This window comes from Peromyscus maniculatus, chromosome 9 (assembly GCF_049852395.1).
Source record: "Peromyscus maniculatus bairdii isolate BWxNUB_F1_BW_parent chromosome 9, HU_Pman_BW_mat_3.1, whole genome shotgun sequence".
Lineage (NCBI taxonomy): Eukaryota > Metazoa > Chordata > Mammalia > Rodentia > Cricetidae > Peromyscus > Peromyscus maniculatus.
Genome location: NC_134860.1, coordinates 53,881,743 through 53,890,070, shown reverse-complemented (window position 1 = coordinate 53,890,070; position 8,328 = coordinate 53,881,743). Strand labels below are relative to the sequence as shown.

At 37.0% G+C, this 8,328-nt stretch overlaps 1 long non-coding RNA gene across 2 annotated transcripts; it reads right to left on the bottom strand.

Annotated features, from left to right (window-relative positions):
* Positions 1–576: 576 nt before the first annotated feature.
* LOC143267390 (uncharacterized) lies at positions 577–5,321 on the bottom strand. 2 transcript variants are annotated; one of them, XR_013042423.1, is made up of 4 exons: positions 4,953–5,321; positions 1,969–2,371; positions 722–955; positions 577–651 (listed from the first exon to the last, which is right to left on the bottom strand). It is a non-coding gene; the product is annotated as an uncharacterized LOC143267390 (long non-coding RNA). The 2 variants fall into 2 exon arrangements; XR_013042422.1 differs by having other exon boundaries at positions 577–955; positions 4,953–5,317.
* Positions 5,322–8,328: the final 3,007 nt, after the last annotated feature.

The window sequence follows — 8,328 nt, the reverse complement described above, 5'->3', positions numbered from 1 at the left end:
GCAGACAAAGTTTAACTGGGGGAGGGAGGGGAGAGGAGAGAACTTTAATATTTCTTCATGGTTACCATTGTCAGACAATTAGAATCTAAAAGGCTAATTCTTAACTTATAATAAGCAAAACAAAAATTCTTGTTAAATTATATTATAGTCTATTTTAACCCTTTATATATCCTAATTTATGTATCTATAAAATTTCTGCAACATTACTCTTTCTTATTTTTATAATCTTCTAATGATTAACTCATAATGTGAAATCATATCTTTTTTTCTTGATTTTTAGTTTTCAAATTTGCATTTTATATCTATGAAAACATTAATAACTTCACTACAAAATAAGCAGGAAATGTTCCCAAACTCATTTGTGGGTTTCTTTGTATTTTCCCAATCTTGGTCTTCATCTCCATCTCTGGGATCTAGTCAGAACATCCTGTTCAGCCATTTCATCAATATTAATAAAATGTGTAGGTTTTATATTACTTTTTTCCATAAACTTATTCATCTTATTTCCTTTCCCAGACCATCTCAGATTATCAATATTTTGAGGGCAAAAGGGAACAAGTCAGTGAATCCAAAAAGCACTGTACAAATGATTTTATTTTTTAAATAATAAAGCTAAAGGAGGAAGTGGGGCCGTGTCCACCCAGCCAGAAACTGGAACTTTGTCACCCGGTTTCTTCAGCCAAACAACAGTCCTGCAGTGTCCTTAGCTAAGTGACGAGACCTGGAACTTTGTCATGCGGTCTCCTTAGTGAAACAACAGTCCTGCAGTGTCCTTAGCTAAGTGACGAGAACTGGAACTTTGTCATGCGGTCCTCCTTAGCCAAACAACAGTCCTACAGTCTACTTAGCCGAATGGTGGGTGGCACCACCATCCCCTCTTTTTTGTTTTTTAGTCGATCCACTTGAAATTCCATTGACAGTGTTCTGATGCCTCGTGCTAGTTGTCATTAGATGACTAGAAAAAGAAAAACAAGAAGTAAGAAAACAAAAATTATCAATTCCAAAGAATAAAAAATGGCCAAACACTAGTGGAACCTCTATATTCCCTAGTATATTCATTTTAAATGAAGCTTTGTTAGTCTCAAAAATATGTAAAGAACCAGTGGATTCACTATGTAAAATTGCATAAGGAGCTTCCATGTATGCAGTTATAGCTGTAGATATAATCCAATATTTATTCTTAGAGTGATAATAATAAAGAGTTACTTTGGCAGTTACAGCAAATAAATGGGAAGATCCTTTTGTAAATTATGCTCATGCATAGAAGTGGAAGGAGAATAAATGGGAGCTACCCTGTCTGGAGAATACCAAGCAGCAAGTGGTTCCTCAGGAACCATGTGGATCATGCTGAAATCAGTTCTCTTTTCTAATAAAAACTGTATAATCTTAGCTAGGCCCTCTAACACCCCATTCAATCAATTGATTAGTATAAGCTGTAGCAGGATAACTTACTGCTTTTGAAAAACTGCAAACTATAATGGATATCCACTATATGGATCAATATTATTCTAAACATCATCTAGTAAATAACGCAATTTTCAAGGAGGGAAATAGAAGGTAGAGGATAATCTTCTGGATAAAAAATCATAAATTATTGGCCCCATAAATTTAAGACTCCATACATCTCGATAGCCAGGTTGTTCCTGAGATGGAGAATCAGCAACTAGTGTGCATTGACGTAAGAGAACACAACCCTTTTTTTTTTTTTGAGAGACTTTCGTTAGTATAAAAACAAATTGTGGGAATCTCTGAATAACCTTCATAATTGACTTCTTGACTTTTAAACAATATGTAACTACTGTCACCACCTCCCATAAGCTGTGTATCATTTGTGGTTACCTTAATTGGTCCCTGTGCCCAGGTGGCAGGGTGAAAATATGGTGGCGGGTCAAGCAAATATGTCATAAACGGCTCCGCTCCCACTAAACAAGGGAATCCAATAATAATGAAAAATAAAACTAACCGTACCCGTATAGTAAGCAAAGAGATCATAGCCAGGAAAAGATTAGCTGGATTTTTTTGGAATTTATTTTCTTCAAGAATTTGTTCAGCCAAACAACTAAGCTGTTTTATCTGACCCCATGTTGGCAAAAACTCTTGACGAGTAGATCTTGCAAAGCGGCCTTGCTCACGTCGCTTTGAGTGAAGACGAAGCTGAGCAAAAACAGGCAAAATATTCTCAACCATATCTGTAGAATCGGGCATTTTTGATGGTGGCGGAATGGAAGTCGATTCTGAGTGGGAGAATCGCTCATATTCTCTTGTCGTTTCATTTTTCCAATATGGGTGCAGGACATGACATGACCGTCTCGGGGACCGGTCCACATGGCCTGATGAGGCGATCTGGGATCCCAATGGGCGATTCTGCATTCTGAAGAAAAAAATAAGCATATTCCCTCCTAGAGGTTAAGAGAACACCTGATCCTTTCCACTCTCCTGACTTTCCATCTTACCATAGGTCTTTGTTTTGATTTATCCAGTTCCCAATGAAGAGACATTGGAGAAATTCCTTCTGGATTAAGATTAAGATGGTTAATTACAAAGAGAGCATGAGATAAAATATGATGAGGAGAAACATATTTAAATTCTCCCTGCTGTAGTTTAATAATTTGATTTTTAAGAATTTGATGAGTTTGTTCCATTATAGCTTGACCTTGAGAATTGTGTGGAATGCTAGTAGTATGCTTAATATCAAACTTTTCATAAAATGAGGCAAAAGCCATATTAGTATAAGCAGGAGCATGATCAGTTTTTAAATGTTTTGGAATTCATATATATGAAAAGCAATAAAAAAGATGTTGAGAAACATCCCTGAAAGCTTCTCCTGTGTGGGCAGAAGCAATAATAAGATGTGAAAAGGTATCCACGTATATATGAACATAGGATAATTTTGCAAAAGTATTTACATGGGTCACATCTATTTGCCAAAGATGACTAGGCAATAATCCTCTGGGATTAACTCCCACTGATAAAGAGGGCACAAATCCAGGACAATGAAAGTATTGCTTAATGATCTGTCTAGCTGATTTCTGAGTTAGGCCAAATAGATGTTGGAGAGCCCATGAATTTTGATGATGTAAAGCATGGCTCTCCATTGCCTCTTGTAAGGCAGGCATTACGATAGATTGTGTATAAGAATCTGCTGTTAATGGACCAGGTAAAAAAGTATGTGCTCTCAGATGTCCTATAAAATGGGGTTTTGTCCTGTGAGTTAGAAGAGATTGTAATTTAAATTAGAAGGTAGAAATTGTTGTTTCTGGCATTCTTTCTGCCAATGATAGTCTGCCAATGATAGCCTTTTTGGCAACGAGGGCAGAGTGTGGCCCGAACATTAACCATTACCCAAGAAGAGATCACTGGACAGGAAGACATAGCCCTTGGGGCTGATAAATGACCACCATTAGTTGGACAAGTCCTACGAACATGACCCATTTATCCACAAGTATAACATGGACCAAGATTGACAACTCCAAATGTTTGTGGCTTTTGAAGCATCGGTGTGGGTGTTTTTCCTTGAAAGGCTGCAGTATAGCTATCCCCTGCATAAAGGAAGGGGTAAAGTCAACACAAGCCTTTATATAATCAGAAGTGCTTCCTGTCCTTCTAATAGGGCATATCAGCGCTTGGCAAGCACTATTGGCATTCTCATAGGCCAGCTAATTAAGCACTATTTCAGTCGCTTGTTCATGAGGAATAATTTTGTCATGTCAGTCAATCTGGCCAAAAAGGTTTCATAGGATTCATCTCCCTTCTGCTTTATATTAATCATGCTATTTGCAGGTGCACCCCTTGAAGGGAGATGTTTCCATGCTTCCATAGCCATAATGGTTATTATTGTAAAAATATTTTTTGGTATTTTTAATTGTGATTTGAGTGTAATCCATTCTCACACCCCTAGCAACATAGGAAGGATAATATCTTTTTCCTGTGTAAACTAATCTGACTTTTAACTTCTTCGTATTCTACTTTCCAAAGCAGAAGTTGTCCTCCTGACAAACATGATTTTGGCCACCTAATTCCAATCACTAGGAGCTAACCAATAAGTTCCTAAATTATCCACCAAAGTTAAAACATAAGGAGCAGTGGGCCCATATGCTACAACTGCCTGTTTCAATTCTTTAATTAATTCACAAGGCCAAGGCTCCCACCCAGGCATCTCTTCATCATTTGTATCAAACGTTACTGGTAACACCTAACAAAAGCTTCCCCTGCTCCAACAACTTCTCTCTAACCGCTGCAGCAAACCCTACAGGCTCCTTGTCTATTTTTGGCCTCTTTTTAGGTTTCTTTTGAAAAGGAGGTGGCCAATCCTCCTTGACATTTTAAGTTTCCTCTTCCTCTCCTTCACTTTCTATTTGAAAAGACTCCTTATTCTTCTTATCTCTTCTCTCTCATTGTTAACTTCCTTTTCTAATGGATCTTTAAATAAAAGAGGAGTAATAGATTTATTTTGAGGCGAGGTTTCTGTAGATTTTTTTTACATTTAGGTAAATCCCCAACTTCCATAGGCACCCAAACCTGCTTCATTAGTGACCAATAAGCTAAAGCGTTCACAGGCACGGCTTGTGACCATTCATCCCAAAATCTAATATCTCCTCCTACTTCATCCCAGTTATCAATATCTAGGGAACCTTGATCAGGAAACCAAAGACTGATCTCATGCACAAACTGTAAAAATTCACAAACTTGTTTTTCATTGTCTTTCATTCCTTTCTTTTTTTCAAAGTATATTTTAAAATATCAATAAAAAGTCTTTCCTTAGACTCCACCTGTCCCCCTGTATTAATTTTTCTTTTCTCTTAGGTATTCTCCCTAGCCCTATTCTCTGGCCAGGGGGTCTTTATTAACTCTTTCTTATTCCCCACTTCCACCCAGCCTTACTCTTTGAGCAAGGGGTCTGCAGCACCCTAGTGGGATCCCTGCTACCATGGAAACACCTTATTCATGCTTACCCTACTTCAAGTCTCCTGTTCGGGCACCACTTGTGCTGGGGACCAGCTCCAGCAAAGATCAGGACTTAAGAAGGGTGGATGTAGCAGGCGATATAAAGAAGTTGCACCAGACAGCAGTTTGAATCTTTTTCTGAGCCGCTACAAATATTTTGTTACTGCATTCGGGAGGCAGTGTGTAAGAGGGAATATATGTGTATCTCTCTCTTTCCAGAGCCACAGAGTTTATTTTTATATCTTACAACAATGATTACATCAGTCTATATTTGCATTTCAAAAGATACCTAATATGTGACTATTTCCCCAACATGAATCAAAATATCCTTAGAAAGTCATAATCATAAAATTCAATGATTACAGTTCCTGGAGCAAGTAGACAAAGTTTAACTAGGCGGGGGAGGAGATTCCTTTAATATTTCTTCATGGTCACTGTTGCCAGACAATTAGAATCTAAAAGGCTAATTCTTAACTTACAAGAAGCAAAACAAAAATTCTTATTAAATTATATTATCTATTTTAAAACTTTATATATATATATATATCCTAATTTGTATGTCTATATGATTTCTGCAACATTTCTCTTTCTTATTTTTATAATCTTCTAATGATTAACTCATAATGTGAAATCATATCTTTTTTCTTGATTTCTAGCTTTCAAATTTGCATTTTATATCTATAAAAGCACTAGTATCTTCACTACAAAATAAGCAGGAAATGTTCCCAAACTCATTTGTGGGTTTCTTTGTACTTTCCCAATCTTGGTCTTCATCTCCATCTCTGGGATCTAGTCAGAACATCCTGTTCAGCCATTTCATCAATATTAATATTTTCAAATGTGTAGGTTTTATATTACTTTTTTCCATAAACTTATTCATTTTATTTCTTTTCTCAGACCATCTCAGATCATCAATATTTTGAGGGCAAAAGGGAACAAGTCAGTGAATCCAAAAAGCACTCTACAAATGATTTTATTTTCTAAGTAATAAAACGAAAGGAGGAAGTGGGGCTGTGTCCACCCAGCCAGAAACTGGAACTTTGTCACCCGGTTTCTTTAGCCAAACAACAGTCAAACAGTCTCTTCAGCTATGTTATGAAAACTGGATTTGTCATGCGGTCTCCTTAGCCAAACAACAGTTATACAGTCTCTTTAGCTGAATAGTGAGTGGTGCCACCAGGGGAGGACCTCAGGAAGTCCCACCCCTAGCTGAGAAGCTATTGGCAATTGGTGGCTTCCTGGGAGAGAGAGTTGTTTTCTTTAGGGATATGACTTCTTAGATCCTATACCTACAGGCATATGAACTCTGTGTTTTTAAAAGAGAGCGAGAGAGAGGACATGAAGTAAGGAGGGGAAAGTTTCAGGAGCACAAGAGAGGGATTACAGGTGGATTTGATCAAAACACACTACATGCATGTATGAAGTTCTCTGTTAAACATTATAATAAAAAAAGATCAACAGCAAAACTAATAATTAAATAGAGCAATTATGATATAATTAAAACATATGACTTATTTATGGAGATTTATATTTGTATTTTCAGATCATAGTTGGTCAAGGTTAATTAAAACTATGGAAAACAAAACAGACTTTTATTGTCAGTAAGCCTTAACATAAGAATTCACCTTCTCTACATTTTACTGTTCAGAGTCCCAAATACACCATAAAACACAAATGTAGACTAGTACCATGTCATAAATACAATGATATATCTCAAACCAATGTGCTAGAATCTATGTTTGAATCCAAGACAAAATTACAGTAACTGAGTTAATGTTTACAATATTAAAAAGACTTAGGATTTATATTAGTTCTCCTAAGACTCTTTTAAAAATTAAAATGTTTTTCTACCATGCCAAACTATAGATGAAGAATATAAATTGTGGAATCACACAAATTTGAATTTCAGTACTAGCTTTCCTTACTTGCTAATCCATGAATAATATTTCTAAGCCCTCTTCCCTTCTCATCTACAAAACAAAAATAACAACAGTATGTCAGAGGATTATGTTATAATGTATGTTATAAAGGATTCAAATAGCTAAAAAGGTTATTGGTAAAATTTCTAGTTTATTGTATCCTCCCAATAAGCAGTTTCCAATGCTCTGTCAAAAGAAGGGTTAATACCCTTAACTGACAGGGGTTCTTATAAATGGGATTCACAGGGTATGCACAAATAACTTGCAAGAAAAAAATGTATACAAATAAAATATAGTTCATAAATAAATGAAAAACTAAATTCACAATAACAAGTATTTTCCTGCCTTTTAAAATTTCTCATTTCATTTAAACGCAGCCTTCCTTAGTAGCTGTCTAAAGTAAGTACCTGAACATTAAAAGGGACACTTTCTCAGGTACGGGACAATGGAGGCGCCATGGGGAAGTGTGTTATGAACAGCTGTCTTCTGTCTTATATATATATTGGCAAGACGTGTAGGGGTCTCTGCAAACACCAGGACTGGCAGAGTAGTATCTGCCTGAGGCAAGAAGGAAATTCAGTTCAACACCACTCAATAGCCAGTGTTGGTTCAAACTTCTAGAGTCTGACGCTGGGCATGTTTAGGCATATTTAAGCACAGCACAACTTTTTAAAAACAGTGTCCTGATGACAATTAACTCAATCCCATGTCTACAACAAAGCTGAGACATGTTTACATTGAAAATCTTTTTTTTTTTTTTTTTTTTTTTTTTTGGTTTTTCGAGACAGGGTTTCTCTGTGTAGCTTTGCGCCTTTCCTGGAGCTCACTTGGTAGTCCAGGCTGGCCTCGAACTCACAGAGATCCGCCTGGCTCTGCCTCCCGAGTGCTGGGATTAAAGGCGTGCGCCACCAACGCCCGGCTACATTGAAAATCTTTACAAAGTACATATGGCCTCTTCCATAAAGATGGGTTCTGTTGACTGAGAAACTGCTCAGGATAAAGGTCTATGGAGGAAGAGTCTGGGATAAACATAATAAAATAGTCTGGTGGACTCAGGTGTGGCCTGGCCCTACAGATAGTGAAGATCACCAGGCGATTAACCACATCCATTCTCAGCTTTTCCGGGTGGAAAACAGGTATACATTGCTTTACTTTGAAGAGACAGCTCTGTGTGTTTAATATTCCTGGTTTTCCTAGTGCTTATCTGTAAGCTCAAGGACCTCACACCCTCTACAATGATGAAGGCAAGGAGCACGGGGGAGCTGATGAGACAAGAGGTAGGTATGTCCATAACTCTCTGTGTACACGCAGGAGATTCTCAAAGAAAATGGTTAAATAATAAAAATAAATGACAGTAAAGGATAACAATCAAATAAGATTTCCAAGTCTACACTGATACAAGCCAACATGCAAATAAATAGGGGATAAAGGAAGGCTTCTCTTTACAAAAGAAAATCAAGTAATA